The sequence below is a fragment of the Corapipo altera genome, unplaced genomic scaffold (assembly GCF_003945725.1).
Source record: "Corapipo altera isolate COAL_440 unplaced genomic scaffold, ASM394572v1 113, whole genome shotgun sequence".
Classification (NCBI taxonomy): Eukaryota; Metazoa; Chordata; class Aves; order Passeriformes; family Pipridae; genus Corapipo; species Corapipo altera.
Genome location: NW_020884895.1, coordinates 10,676,668 through 10,689,589, shown reverse-complemented (window position 1 = coordinate 10,689,589; position 12,922 = coordinate 10,676,668).

Below are 12,922 nucleotides of genomic sequence, written 5' to 3'. Positions count from 1 at the left end.
CATGAGGTTTACACTTAAATCTTAATTACATTCTCCAGTGTCTCTTGCATTTCACTTGTTAATGACAAGTTTAATCTGCCCTTAATTTCACCCAAATTCAGTGTTCTTTACAGTCTTCATTAGGTTTGACTTGCTGTTAATCTCATCTGCTGCTCATCTCTTTTCCCTACATAAATAAAAAAAGTGCAGCTCTGGAGCTCTGGGAAGCTCCTTTCAAACTGGGAAAGTTTTTGCTCATTTTGTCCCTGATACTCAAGCAGGGAATTCATTGACATTCCATGGAAGCTCAGTTACCCCCCAACTGCTGCCACTTCATCCCTGCTTCAGAATATTATTTACATTTATTAAAACAACACTTGGACAGTGTTCAACTCGGTTTATTTTAGAAGAAACAACGTAAACAAGCTGCTTTCAGAAACACGGACCTTTCAGATGAGGGGGTTTTATTAACACTTAATACTTTAAATTGCTTCAGTTAAGCTGTTTTTAAGTATTTAAAGTGTTTTATGTGCTCAAAGGTGAATAAATGAGCAGTTCTTTAAGGAACCTTTTGTTTAAACCAGTTATTCATGTCCTGTGGAAATCCTGCTTGCAGGGTGAGAGTCATTTGGGTGATTCTGCATTTTTGCTCCATGGTCTTGATTCCATAAAAGGTTCCTGGATTTTAGGCTTAGCTTAAAGAAATTCTTCTCCTCGAGCAGCAGCTCATTGTCAGAGGTAATTTGGTGCCAGCAGAGCTCCTGGGTGGGCAATTCTGATTTATGTGGGAATCAAAGTGGCAGTGCAGTGCTGTTCCCTCCCTTGGGAAGCGTCTCCCCCACGATTATCCCGGGATTCTGGGCAAGGGTCTCACTGGATGAACTGAAAGGCTCAAAGCTCTCGGTGCTGCTGCCCTGTGGTCCCTCCAGCTGGGCTGAACTTCACAGCTCCCCTGGCTGGAGCTGCTGCAGGGCTTTGCTTCCCGTGGGAAGTGTCCAATTCTGATGTTGCTCAACTGGGTTTTGTGGAATCATGGAATGGTTTGGGCTGGAAGGACCTTAAAGCCCATCCAGTCCCACCACCTGCCATGGGCAGGGACACCTCCCACTAGCCCAGGTTGCTCCAGCCTGGCCTTGGACACTTCCAGGGATTTATACACTCGACTATTTGGGATTTAGGTTTTCTTGGGCCGAGCCTGGCTTAAAGTGCTCGTGCCAACAGCAACAGAGAGCTGAAGAGACCCTCAATCCCATCTCCACCAGCACCAAGACCATCAGGAAAGAGGCCTTTGGGTTCTCCACGTGCTGGGGTGTGGGGAAAATGCCTTCCCTACATGTATTCCCCAGACAAGGAATTTATTACAGTTGTTTTCTCCAGTCACAATTGTAAGAAAGGGTTGTGTTTGGTTTTTTTTTGGGGGGTTTAGGCTTTCAGATTTACTCTGAGAAGTGTCACCCATCACCCAACTCACCTTCCAAGGGACATAAATCAGCCCCAGAAGAGGCAGAAGGTGCTTTCTAAGCTCTTGCTGCTTGTGCAGACTGATGGGGGGGGTGTGTGTGTTTGCCCTTGAAGTTCTGCAGGTGATTTTTTCAAACACAATCCAAGTGTGTAGTTAAAAATAATCCTCTCCTGTGTGGCTTTGGATGCTGCTCTGCTGTGGTTTTACATCTTCTGTCGTGATGGGCAGGAAAACCTGGCTGGGTGAGTGAGGGATCATCCTTTTGGCACCTCTGGGAGCCTTTGTTTGGCTGGGGGAGGCTTTCAGGGAACCCATCACACTCCCACTGCTTCTGTTGTCTCCCACCTCCTTCCCCACTTTGCTTGGGAGAGAGAAACGTGATTTAATTCCAGTTATTTTGTCTTTTTATTTTGCTTTTCTAGCCTTGGATGAAAATTGTCAGTCAGGGCAAACACCATCTTCCAGGCTGTTCCAAACACAGAGTGAGGGTCATTTCCTTGGGCAATACCATAGCAATTCCTTCTTTAGGTTGTTTTTTAAATAATATTTTATTTTAAATCCTCCCCAAAAGATCCTCAAGGCTGTAATTTCTCAGGAACCTGGAGTGTGTAGCATTCTGTTTTTCTAGGTGCCTAAATTTTAGTCTTCTGTTTTTCCTCTCCCCAAAACATCCCAAGCTTTTAGCCCCTCTTTTTTCCTTCTTTCCCTGGGAAATGCAGGAGGCCAACAGTGCCTGATGGGGCATTTTCCATTGAACAGCAAGGCTGTTGTGGTGCTCATTGATCCCAAACATCAGCGGGATTGCTTTGGAATTGGGATGGAAAATGTCCACTCACAAAGGCAGAGATGCCAAAACTGCCTGGGAGCTGCTGCTGGGGTTTAAGCTCAGCCTAAAGGGGGGGGACACATGTGTGTAAACCCATTTTTGGGTCAGTGTTTCAGGAACTGCTTAGATTTGTGTTAAACTCCTCATCCCAATAGTCACAAAAGTGGAATCTGCTTATACCTAAAAGTACAGACCCAAACTGTACTCTTAAAGTAACTCTTTTTTTTTTTTTTTAATTGAGTTTTGTGACATTTGATGCTTTGGTTCACGGATTTTAAATGATGATATAGTGGGTTTGAAGTATTTGCCAAATCACTGACACTGCAGTAGATTTTGTAAGTTAATCATAAACGGGATAAACCACGTGGAAAAACATCATAATTTATTTTATTAACTAGGTAAAATTAAAGCAGAGTGTTCAAACTGAGCTGTGTGTCCCAGGCAGAAGGATTGATCTTGGATTACCCATTTACAAGCACTGCTGTTGATTGGAAATGATTCTCAGAGCTCAATGCAGCATCACAGAGAGTGTGTGACACAAAACATGAGTAATTTTAAAGTGATTGTGACTTTGGGCAAAGTTATCTTTTGTGAAGTCCGAAAACAAGGTAATCTCTGCCTTCCTCCAAGAAACAAAGCAGGTTAATGTCACTGGAGCAGGGAATTTAATGGCTGCTCTGCAATTTAAAAGCCACGTTCTCCGTGGGTTTATGATTGGAAGGGACATAATTAAAAGTAGAACAGAGGCCTGAGGATGATGGATGTGACCCCCCACGGCTGCAGAAGAGCCTCTGGAATTTTTCCCTGGCAGAAGGTTGACAGGAGATTCACCATCAGGACAGAAAACATATTCACCCAGGGCTGGGGGAGGGGAGTTGCAGGGAAACCTGTCACTGGGAGAAGCCCCATGAATATTCTGACACAAATTTTAATTGAAACTCTCAGTTTAATTGGTGGAGAGCTTCGTGTTCACGTCCTGAGGTGATGGATGTGCCCCACCAGAGGGGGATTCCCTGCCTGGAGATGAAGTGGCCCAAGACACTGAGTGCTCGTGGTGCCTGTCACAGCCCTAAAAATAACAGCATTAAGTAATTAAGTAATTCAGCATCTTACATTTATAAAAATGAGCCCTGCAGTGATCTCTGACAGGGTAAATTGTATTGTACTCAGGGAGCCCAATCCAGTGGACAAGATTAATGGTCATGTAATGGGGAGAGAAGGCTGGAAACACATTTTCAGTACAGAAATTAAGAGGCATTAATTTAGACATAAGAGGCATAAATGTTTGAAGACATTGGCTGGCTCGGAGTGGTAACATATAATAACAGCACTTTTCAAGTTTATTACTGTTTGCAGTATCACAGATGGCTGCAAATTGTAGGGCTCTCTTCTATTGTGTCTTTCCCCTCTGCCAAATTAACAAAAGAATGTGAAATCTTGGCCAGCCTTAATGCAGTGCATATGTTAACCATGGCAATTGCCTCCTCGTGCCACTGAATTGATGGAAGCAAGACAAGATGTGGGGAAATGTGTGTGTTTTAGTTGGTACTGGGGCTTATTTTGGGATTCAGACTTATGTTCCCTGGAACAGGAATACATTTGCATTCCGTGTTTGCCAGCACATTTCTGGTCGGAGTGCTTTTGGGTTTCACTCGCTGCTGGGTGTATTTGGGGACAGAAACTTCTGTTCAGGATAAACTGGAGCTCTCTGGAAGGTGAACGACTTCACATTTGGTGGGAGGCTCCTGTCTGGGGGGGCTGTGTCCCACCTGGCCCTGTGGACACAGTTCTGAGGGATGTGCTGCTTTGCATCCTGGAGAGGTGACAGCCCTGATCTCAGGGAGAAGATAATCGCTGATGGGGTATTTGTTTCAGCTCACTTGGAGCACAACCTTGTGTTTCTCCTCGTGGCAAAGCCCAGATGTGTCCCCAGCAGCTCTCCCTGACTCTGGAGCAGCCTCCCAGCTAAACCTGTGGATGGAGCTCCCTCCAGCACAGCAGTGCTGCTGTTGGGAGCACACCCCTCTCTGAGTTATGGCCAGGAGGAAATAATTCCTTCATTTCAGCTCTTCCACCTGTGCCATTGCTGAGCTGGGTACTGCAGAGCCCCCTGGGATCCATCCCCCTGCCTGGGCACTGCCCGAGCTGGAAGGAAACCCGCGGGGTGTTGGGATGTAATTTATGCCAGTGAGCAGATTTAAATTATGGAAATCACTGTCTGCGCTGAATCTGCCATCTGGAAAAAGTTATGCATACAAAAATCTGTCAGGGCAATGCAGGGGACAAGGTATCATTGAAAGGGAGAAGGGCTGAGGGGGCAAAACCAACCTGCTGGGGGAAGATTTATTCACCTGCTCCAGCCCAGGGGTGAAGCTGCTGTTCTGTAATAAGCAGCTTAATGTTGTAGGACTGAAACAATTTTTTAAAACTGCTTTGGAGCCTGAGGGCTTCCTTGTTCTCAGGAGCAGGTGAAATGCAGGTTGGGATGCAAAGGAGGGGCAGGAGGGAAAGGGCATATCCAGGGATGCAGGGGCCAGTCAGCAATGCAGGGGTGGGGGCAGAGGGGATGAGGTCTGGCCTGACAGGTTTTGGGCAGAGGAGAAGTTCTGCAGCCATCCTACATGTGATAGTTTTGTAATAAAGGGGAATTGGAGGGGTAAAAGGCTACAGCATTTATTACCCCCCTGGTGTATATTTAGGCTGGATCTCAGGAAATGGTTCACCCCGAGGGTGGTTGGGCACTGCCCAGGCTCCCCAGGGCAGTGGGCACGGCCCCAAGGCTGCCAGAGCTCCAGGAGGGTTTGAATGATGCTCTGAGGGACAGGGTGGGATTGTTGGGGTGTCTGTGCAGGGCCAGGAGTTGGACTGATGATCCCTGTGTGTCCCTTCAAGCTCAGGATATTCCATGATTCTACATTAGCTGTCCTGTTATCTTTTAGGTGAGATTAGCCTTGTCTGATTCCTTCTTCCCAAAGCAAGAGGAATGTGCATCCTGGAGCTGCATCACCTAATGGAGCAGGTTTTGTGGACAATAATCCCTTTGGGAGCAGGAATTGCCTTCCCCTCTGCCCCCAGGAGGTCCCAAGGTGAGACCTCTGCAGAGCCCCCCTCCAGAAATCAATGTTAAGAGATTAAGGACTTGTAGAACTGCCTGGAAAGGCAGAGGTTTGTTCTTCACATGCTCCCAAAACAATAAAGGCTCTTGTTTTTTCACAAACCCATCACTCATTTCAGTTCAGCCTCTCCTGAGCTGCTCCAGTTTGGGGCAGCAGCAGCCCCTGGGTGCTGTGTCATCCATCCCGTGGTGTATCAGTGATGTTCCATAAAGCAGAGCTGTAATTACAGGATGCTTTGTGTCACATTTTATTCTCTGCTCCTGCAGAGCACGGGGAGCACCATTTCAGGGAGTTATAGCCCAGCCCAGTGCCTGCACACCCAGGAGCTCTGTGGGTAATTTAAAACAATCCCAGTTGGAGCTGTCCCTGCTGCTCCTTAACAAGTGTGGCAGCTCCTGCTGCACTGCAGAAGGGAAACAAATGGTTCCCATTTCCACTGGAACCCCCAGAGCTGCCTTACTGTGACAAACTGTTGTCCCTGGGTTGTATTCCCAGGAGCCATTACCACACCCTGTTTAGGAAGTGTAACATGATCTCATGTATTCCTAATTATTTGGGAGATGAAGGGGTAAACACTTCCCAGAGCTTTTTTTTTTTTTTTTCCACTTACCATCCTCATAACTTGCAGAGCAGCTGGGAGTGCTTCCCCTCTTTGCATTGCTGTTTATTGAACTGTTCCTTAATGAAGTGGATCAGAAATATTGAATATTGGGACACCGAGCTTTTACCTGGGGCTGGAGTTTGGATTAATAGTTTCAGGGAGCAGGTTGCTGGACAGTGCAGGAGCAGCATCATTTCCTGAGACAGTAATGCTGGTTAAATTAAAGGTTACAGAGCTGTGGAGGGAAGAGCTCTGAGCTTGGTGTCTGTGCAGCTTGTTTATCACAGCATCCCCTCACCTCTTGGAGGCTCAGGGTGAGTGTTGCTGAGTTAATGGACTGGCAAAGCCAAGCTTTGTTTTGAGCCAGCTCAGTGTGGAAGCTTTGAAGGGCACATCAGCAGAGCCTGCTGTGGCAGGATAATGAGTGAGGGGACACATTCCCCCGTGCTGGGAGTCACTCCCCCCTTCCCTCAGCCTGGGCAGAGCGTGGCTGGGCTGGGAAAAGGGCTAAAGGGATAATTCACTGCTTTTGGTGGAGTCCTAAACCTGGGCAGTAATTCCAGCTTGGATTCCCTGGTTCATCACCTTTGATCCTGATCATGGACCAGCAGCAGTGCACTGCAGGGCTAATTAGGTGCCAGCAAAAGTCACATTCTTGGAGTGCTGCTTCCCCCTGGATCTGGTCTTAGGGCTGCTGGTGTTGTGTGCAGACAGGCACGTGCTCTGGTCACCAATTCCTCCACCATTAGTGGGGTTTGTGCTCTTTTTAAAACAAACAAAAAACCATTCAACTTTCTTCATGGAGAAAAATCTGTGTCCTTGCAGACACTCCGAGAGGAAGGATGACAATGCCAGTGCTCAATGCATTGGACCCTTTAGGAATGTTCAGCTGGGAGGGATTGCTGCAGCACATCCTTTGCAGGGAGCATGAGCCCAACTCAACACCCTCCTCTTTGTGCTCTGCCAGCACACAGGACAGCAGGGCAGGCTCCCCTGGGCAGCCCTGGGAGCTCAGCTGCTACAAACAGATGAATGCAAGTGGAAAATGAGGCCAAAATAACGACATGTGTAAGGCTAAACTGTGAGCAGAGCAGTTTGTCTGTGGGCCTGGTGAGCCCTCTCTCCCTTGAAGTCCCCCCATAAGGTTTGAGGGTCTGGTTTCTGCCAGAAGTGTCCTTGGTGAGCCAGGGGTTATGATTCAGTGCTGGAATGGACAGGGGAAATTCTGGGTGCTGCCAAATAGCAAATGAGACTGAACAATCCAAACTGCTTCATCTCCCTAAAAATCCAAAATGTGAAAGTGCTACAAGTGGATGGTTTGGTGCTTTGGAGCAAGAGTGAGCAACCTCTTCTTCCAGCTGGGTCAGTCTCCAAGTCCTATCCAGGTGATGGCCTCAGATATGCTTGGGGTATTATTTTCAAGCCCCACAATATTAAAATGGAAGGATCTGATAGGATGTGGGTGGAAAAGCTTGTTCTCCCTGTGAGAAGAATCAGTGGCAGAACAAAACTGCTCCATGTGCTCCTTGGACAGGGGGGCTCCCAAAGCCCAAACCTGAGATCCAGGTTTGGAGAACGGGCACCAACCTCCTGTGTGATGGAAAGGGAAGTAATGACTGCCATAGATACAGCAATTATTGATTAAGTGCATTTTCCTGCTCCTCTGTCTGCTGAAATCAGAAAGGGGAAACATGAGATTTAAATATAAATCCATTCACTCCCTCAATAGCCTTTAGTGCCTCACTGCTAAATTTAGTGATAATTAAGTTCTCTGGGCTTGTAATGATGTGATTCTTTGTCCCAGTAGCTCTTTCCCAGTGGTCAGTCCTTGGGCAGGAACACAAGTGTTTCCCAGGATCAGCAACATCATTCCTGTTATCCCATTGCACGGGGACTGCTCTGAAGCAAAGACTGAGCCAAACCTTTGTTTCTTAGAGGGTTGAGGGTTCTTGATTAGGCAGGAAAACCTCCTTGAAAAATTACTTTGTTTTCCTCTAAGCATCCAACAGGAAAAACTTCTAATAAATCCAAATGTTTGTGTAGCTCCTCGTGTTCTGCTGTGAGAGCAAGAAATCCTAAGGAATTTGGACAGGAACCTTGACTGATGGGAGCCAGGCTTCAGTTTGTGCTTGGCTTTTAAAAACGTATTTGAACACTAAGCAAATCTTGGAAAAATACTTCATCCCACTCGTGGTTGGGCTTTTTTTGGCCGAGTTGGGGGAGGAGCAAAGTAAATCTTATTGACCTTGTGAGAAACCACCAGTCCTCACATCACAGGAGCACTTTGGGCTTTGGATTCTGCCTGCTCAGGAGATGCTGCTGTGCTGGAGGCACCTCCCTAATCCTTTAAACTGCCAGAGGGCAGGGGAAGATGGGATATTGGGAAGGAATCCTTGGCTCTGAGGGTTACCCAGAGAAGCTGTGGCTGCCCCTGGATCCCTGGAAGTGTCCAAGGCCAGGTTGGAGCAACCTGAGCTAGTGGAAGGTGTCCCTGCCCATGGCAGGGGTGGCACTGGATGAGCTTTAAGATCCCTCCAGCCCAACCCAGCCTGGGATTCTCCAGCAGGAGAAGGTGCTGCTGAGGCTTGGGCTCACAGGTTGCTTGAGTTGGGATGGCAGAGCTTTGGGGTCACAGTGCTTTTGTGTTTTGTGTTGGCTTCCTGCACCTGTAAAAATGACTTCCCAGCAAGGAAATGCTCAGTGAACCACAGAACCAGTGATACTTTCCAGGCTTAATTCCTAAACTTAGGGCTTATGTTTCGTGGTGGCTTGTGAGAACTGTGTGCTTACAATGACCCCAGCCCATGCCCCTGTTTCACACCAGAGAGCCCAGCACGGGCTGGAAGGGATGGTTTCCCTTGGCATGGCTGATACCTGCTGGTCCCTGCCCATACACCCCAAACTGCCCCAGCAACAAAAGGATCTTTGCACTGTTTCAAATGCTGAGCAGGGGCTGGCTCAGGGAGATCACAGAGCCTTATCAACCTGACCTTTCCTTCCCACAGCCAAAGTTTATCTCCTTGTAAAGAGTTTGCTGGAGAAGCAGCGATTTGACCTTTCCCAGCTTCAGCAATCCATGATAAACGGGGCAGATGAACACCCAGCGCCAACATTTGCTTTCCTCTTTAAACCTGAAGCTCCAGATTATGACAGATATATCCTGTTAATGCTGCAGTTGCCAGAGATACAACCACAGCATTAAGGCAGCAGCTTCAGCTTAACATTTATATAACATTTCACTGCAGCTCCCACCCTCAACTCACACACACAAACTGAGTCCTCAGGGATGAGACTCCTCGTGACTGTTTGACCTTTTCTGCAGCTTTTCAGCCAATAAAGTTGACTCCTGTGACCTTGTAGCTTGGCAGCGGTTCTGTGTTGCTTTAGTGGTGTTCCTTGTGTTCTTGGAGAGTTATTGGTGAAAATGGGATGTTTCACTCACAGGCTCAGCTGGGAAAGATCTTTGGGGGTAACGGGGGAACTTTCAGAATTGGAGGTGCTGTAGAAACACCTTGAAAAGAAGAGCTGTCATCAGGCAGGTTCTTCCAGGTGGGAGCCCAAAGGCTCTGTCTTGCTTTGTAATGACAGAAAAATTCAAATGTCTGGGGAGTTGAGTTACAGTCCTTTCTGCCACTCAGATGGAGGAAGGGTGCAGGTATTTCAAAGGAAGGGTTCCTGCTGTTGCTCTTCCTGGGCAGGTTCAGGTTGGACATCAGGAGGAATTTCTCCCTGGAAGGGGTGGTCAGGTACTGGTAGGGGCTGCCCAGGGACGTTTGGAGTCCCCACCCCTGGAGGTGTCCCAGGAAGGCCTGGACAAGGCACTCAGTGCTCTGGGCTGGGGGACAAGGTGGGGATGGGGCACAGGGGGGATCCGTGGGCTGGGAGGGCTTTTCCAACCTCAGGGATTCTTGGATTCTGTGGAAGAGTGGATCTGCAGCTCCAGAACAATATTTTCTGACACAGCAGTGCTGATGCTGCCCTGGGGTTTCCAGGGAGTGAACAGCTGCGTGGGCTTGGGTTTAGGTTTTTAATTATTTCTATTTTTCTGAAGCCATGCAAAAACTCCAGTTACCATTATCCCAATATTTCACCTCGCACAGCAGTGAAATGCCAGTCCCAGCTGCACAGGCTCCCTCAAAGCCCACACAAATGTCCCCTGGACTCTCTGGCTTTGCCACTGGATCAAAGCCTTCACTCTCTGCCCATTGCCCAGCCAGGCTTCTCTTGGAGCCCCAATTAACAGGCTCATTAGTGGCAACAGAGACTGAGTTACTGATGATCCTCAGGTACCTCTCTGCTGATCCCCTCATGCAGGGAATGAGGTGGGAAGTATTTACAAGGATATATTACAAAATTAAATTTAAAAAATGAAATGTTTTCTGTCTCTGTGCTGGCTGTTGCTCAGGCAGTACATCCCCAGGGGCTGCTGTTGGTGCCAGGGGCAACATCCCCTGGGGTGGTGGCAAAGGAGGGGGGGAATCCTTGGTGTCCAGCAGGTGCATCAAGGGCAGTTTTATTCCCAGACCAGCTCCCATCCATTGCTCTTGTTCCTGATGGGATTTAAGGGTGAAGTCCAAACCCACACCCCTGAAATGGTGCCAGACCTCAGTGTTTCAATGGTTTTACCTCCCCTGACTGACACCATCTGGGGGTGGGCAGTGCATGAAGTTCTTTTCATGGAATCCCAGAATGGTTTGGCATGGAAGGGACCTTAAAAATCTCGTTCCACCCCCCTGCTGTGACAGGGACACCTTTCATTACACCAGGTTTTGTTTGTATTTGGTATTTTCTCCCTTTTTTTATCTGATCTTGTGATGTCTGCGAGTTGGGGCCTTAATTTCCTGTCCTGTCTTTTAAATCTTCCTAAGAATGGATGTTTGTAGGAAACTGGGACTGTGAAAAGGCCCCTTCTTCACATTTTATCTGAATCAAACTTGCCTGGAAAGGCTCAGCTGGGCTTATTTGCTACTGAGTTCTCAGCTGAGCAGCAGCAAGAGCAGTTTTGTCTCTTAGGCAAAGCTTAACTTGTTAAAAAGTTCAAGTAATTTTAATCTGGTCAGACTGGGCAGTTCTACAAAGTCAGGTGGGGTTTTTTTCTCATTACTTTCTACTGGCACCTCAAATATTTATACATAAATGCATATATTTACATATTTATCTATACATATTTATATATAAAATATATAAATGTATATATATATATGAATATATATGGATAAATATATATGCATATAGATATGCATAAATATATATATATAAAATATATATATATGAGTGGCTCCATGGCAGGTTTCACTTCTAGCATAGTCTATAAAAATAAGTGTTGAGTCTGGGAGTTTTGTGTCTGCTTGGGCAGAAAAGCTTCGAGGAGGAAGAGCTTTTCCAGCTTTTCAGGATGGAGCAGCCACAGAAATATCAAGGAACACTGATTTTATGAGGTGTTGAACAAGCCTCAAAGATAAAAGTGTTGCAAGGTGAGGAGCAGAATTAGGGGGACCTGGAGGCTTGGGAAGGAAAGATCAGTCTTAGTCTGTGATTAACTGATCCTGACTCTTGTTCTTTGGAGCAGCAAGGCTGCAAAATCAACCCTAAATTGCTCTGGAGACAATTCCATTTCCACTGGCCATTAAACAGCAGCACACAGATATTTTCTTATTAGCTGAACACACATTCTCAGCTGCAGGTTGGTGTGAATGTTTCCTGCACGTGGCTCAGGGAGCTGAATTCCTGAGAGGAACCTGCTTTGCACCCTCTGAGGGGAGAAAACCAGCTCAGCAGAACTGTGGGGTTTTATTGTGCCAGTGGATCAACCAGACTGACCCAGATCCTCCAGCTGCATTTTCCCATCGTGTTTAAACCGGCCTGAAATCTTGATTTATGGCTCTGGGATCCAGTGTCTTTTTTTCCTTTCCATTTCCTTTCCATCTCCTGACTGTACAGAATTCCAGAAGCAAAATTCAATTCATTTTTAAACAGGGAAGGTTGAGAGAGGTGTTTTGTGGGGTTTTTTGATGGGGTTTTTTTTGTGGTTTTTTTTTTTTTTGTGTGTGGGTTTTTTTGTACTTTTGTTTAATTTTACCAGGTTCGTAATGGAATATAAAGAACTGGAATATTTTGACTATTTAAGGTTTGAATGATCAAGAAATCCTTTTTGCCAGGTGTTTCAAGTCTCCATTTCTGTTAACACTCAAACATTTCTTTTAAATGCTGAGTGGAACAGAAACCTCTGCACAGATCAATGAATAATGACGCAAGAGACCCTTTCTCCCTTTGGATTTTGAATCAGGATAGGTTTGATTAGCTGTAAACTTGCCATTAGAAAGTGCCAGGGTATGAAATGGCACAAGGTGACAAACCAGATATTCTTCTTTCCTTTGAACCACACTCATAAAAATGGAGATGTCTCACTAGAATCTGGCTCCTGCACAAGCCTGTCCTGAGAAATGGACTTTTCTTTTCAGATGAGGTCAATAAGTACAGCTAATTACCCACTTTGAAGTTTCTCCTCTGGCTGATGCAGTGGCAGACAGCTTTGAAAATCAGGCTGGTGTTATCTGAAGGTTTATTTACTACCAGATCACAGCTGCCTGTTTTATCTGAATTTTTTTATCCTTCATGACTTTTTCTCAGAAATGGGTGATTAGGACATGGAGATGTTTCCTGGGGATGAGAAGTTGTTGGGTTAGTGAGGGTGGTTGGGTGTGAGAGTGGCCAAAGGAGCCTGTGAGCAGGCATTGAGTGAAGGTCATCGTGGGGAGTGGGAATGGATGAGGATGTGGAGGAAAATCTGCACTTCATGTGGGAAGGGATGGGCTCTGAGCTGGTCATTGGCATGAGAGATGAGCCCTGGGAGAGAGATCTTGATGAAAATGTAAACCCAGTGCTTGGGAGGAGGGAGAAAAGGCAATACAATCCCGGTGATTATTGGGAAAACACCA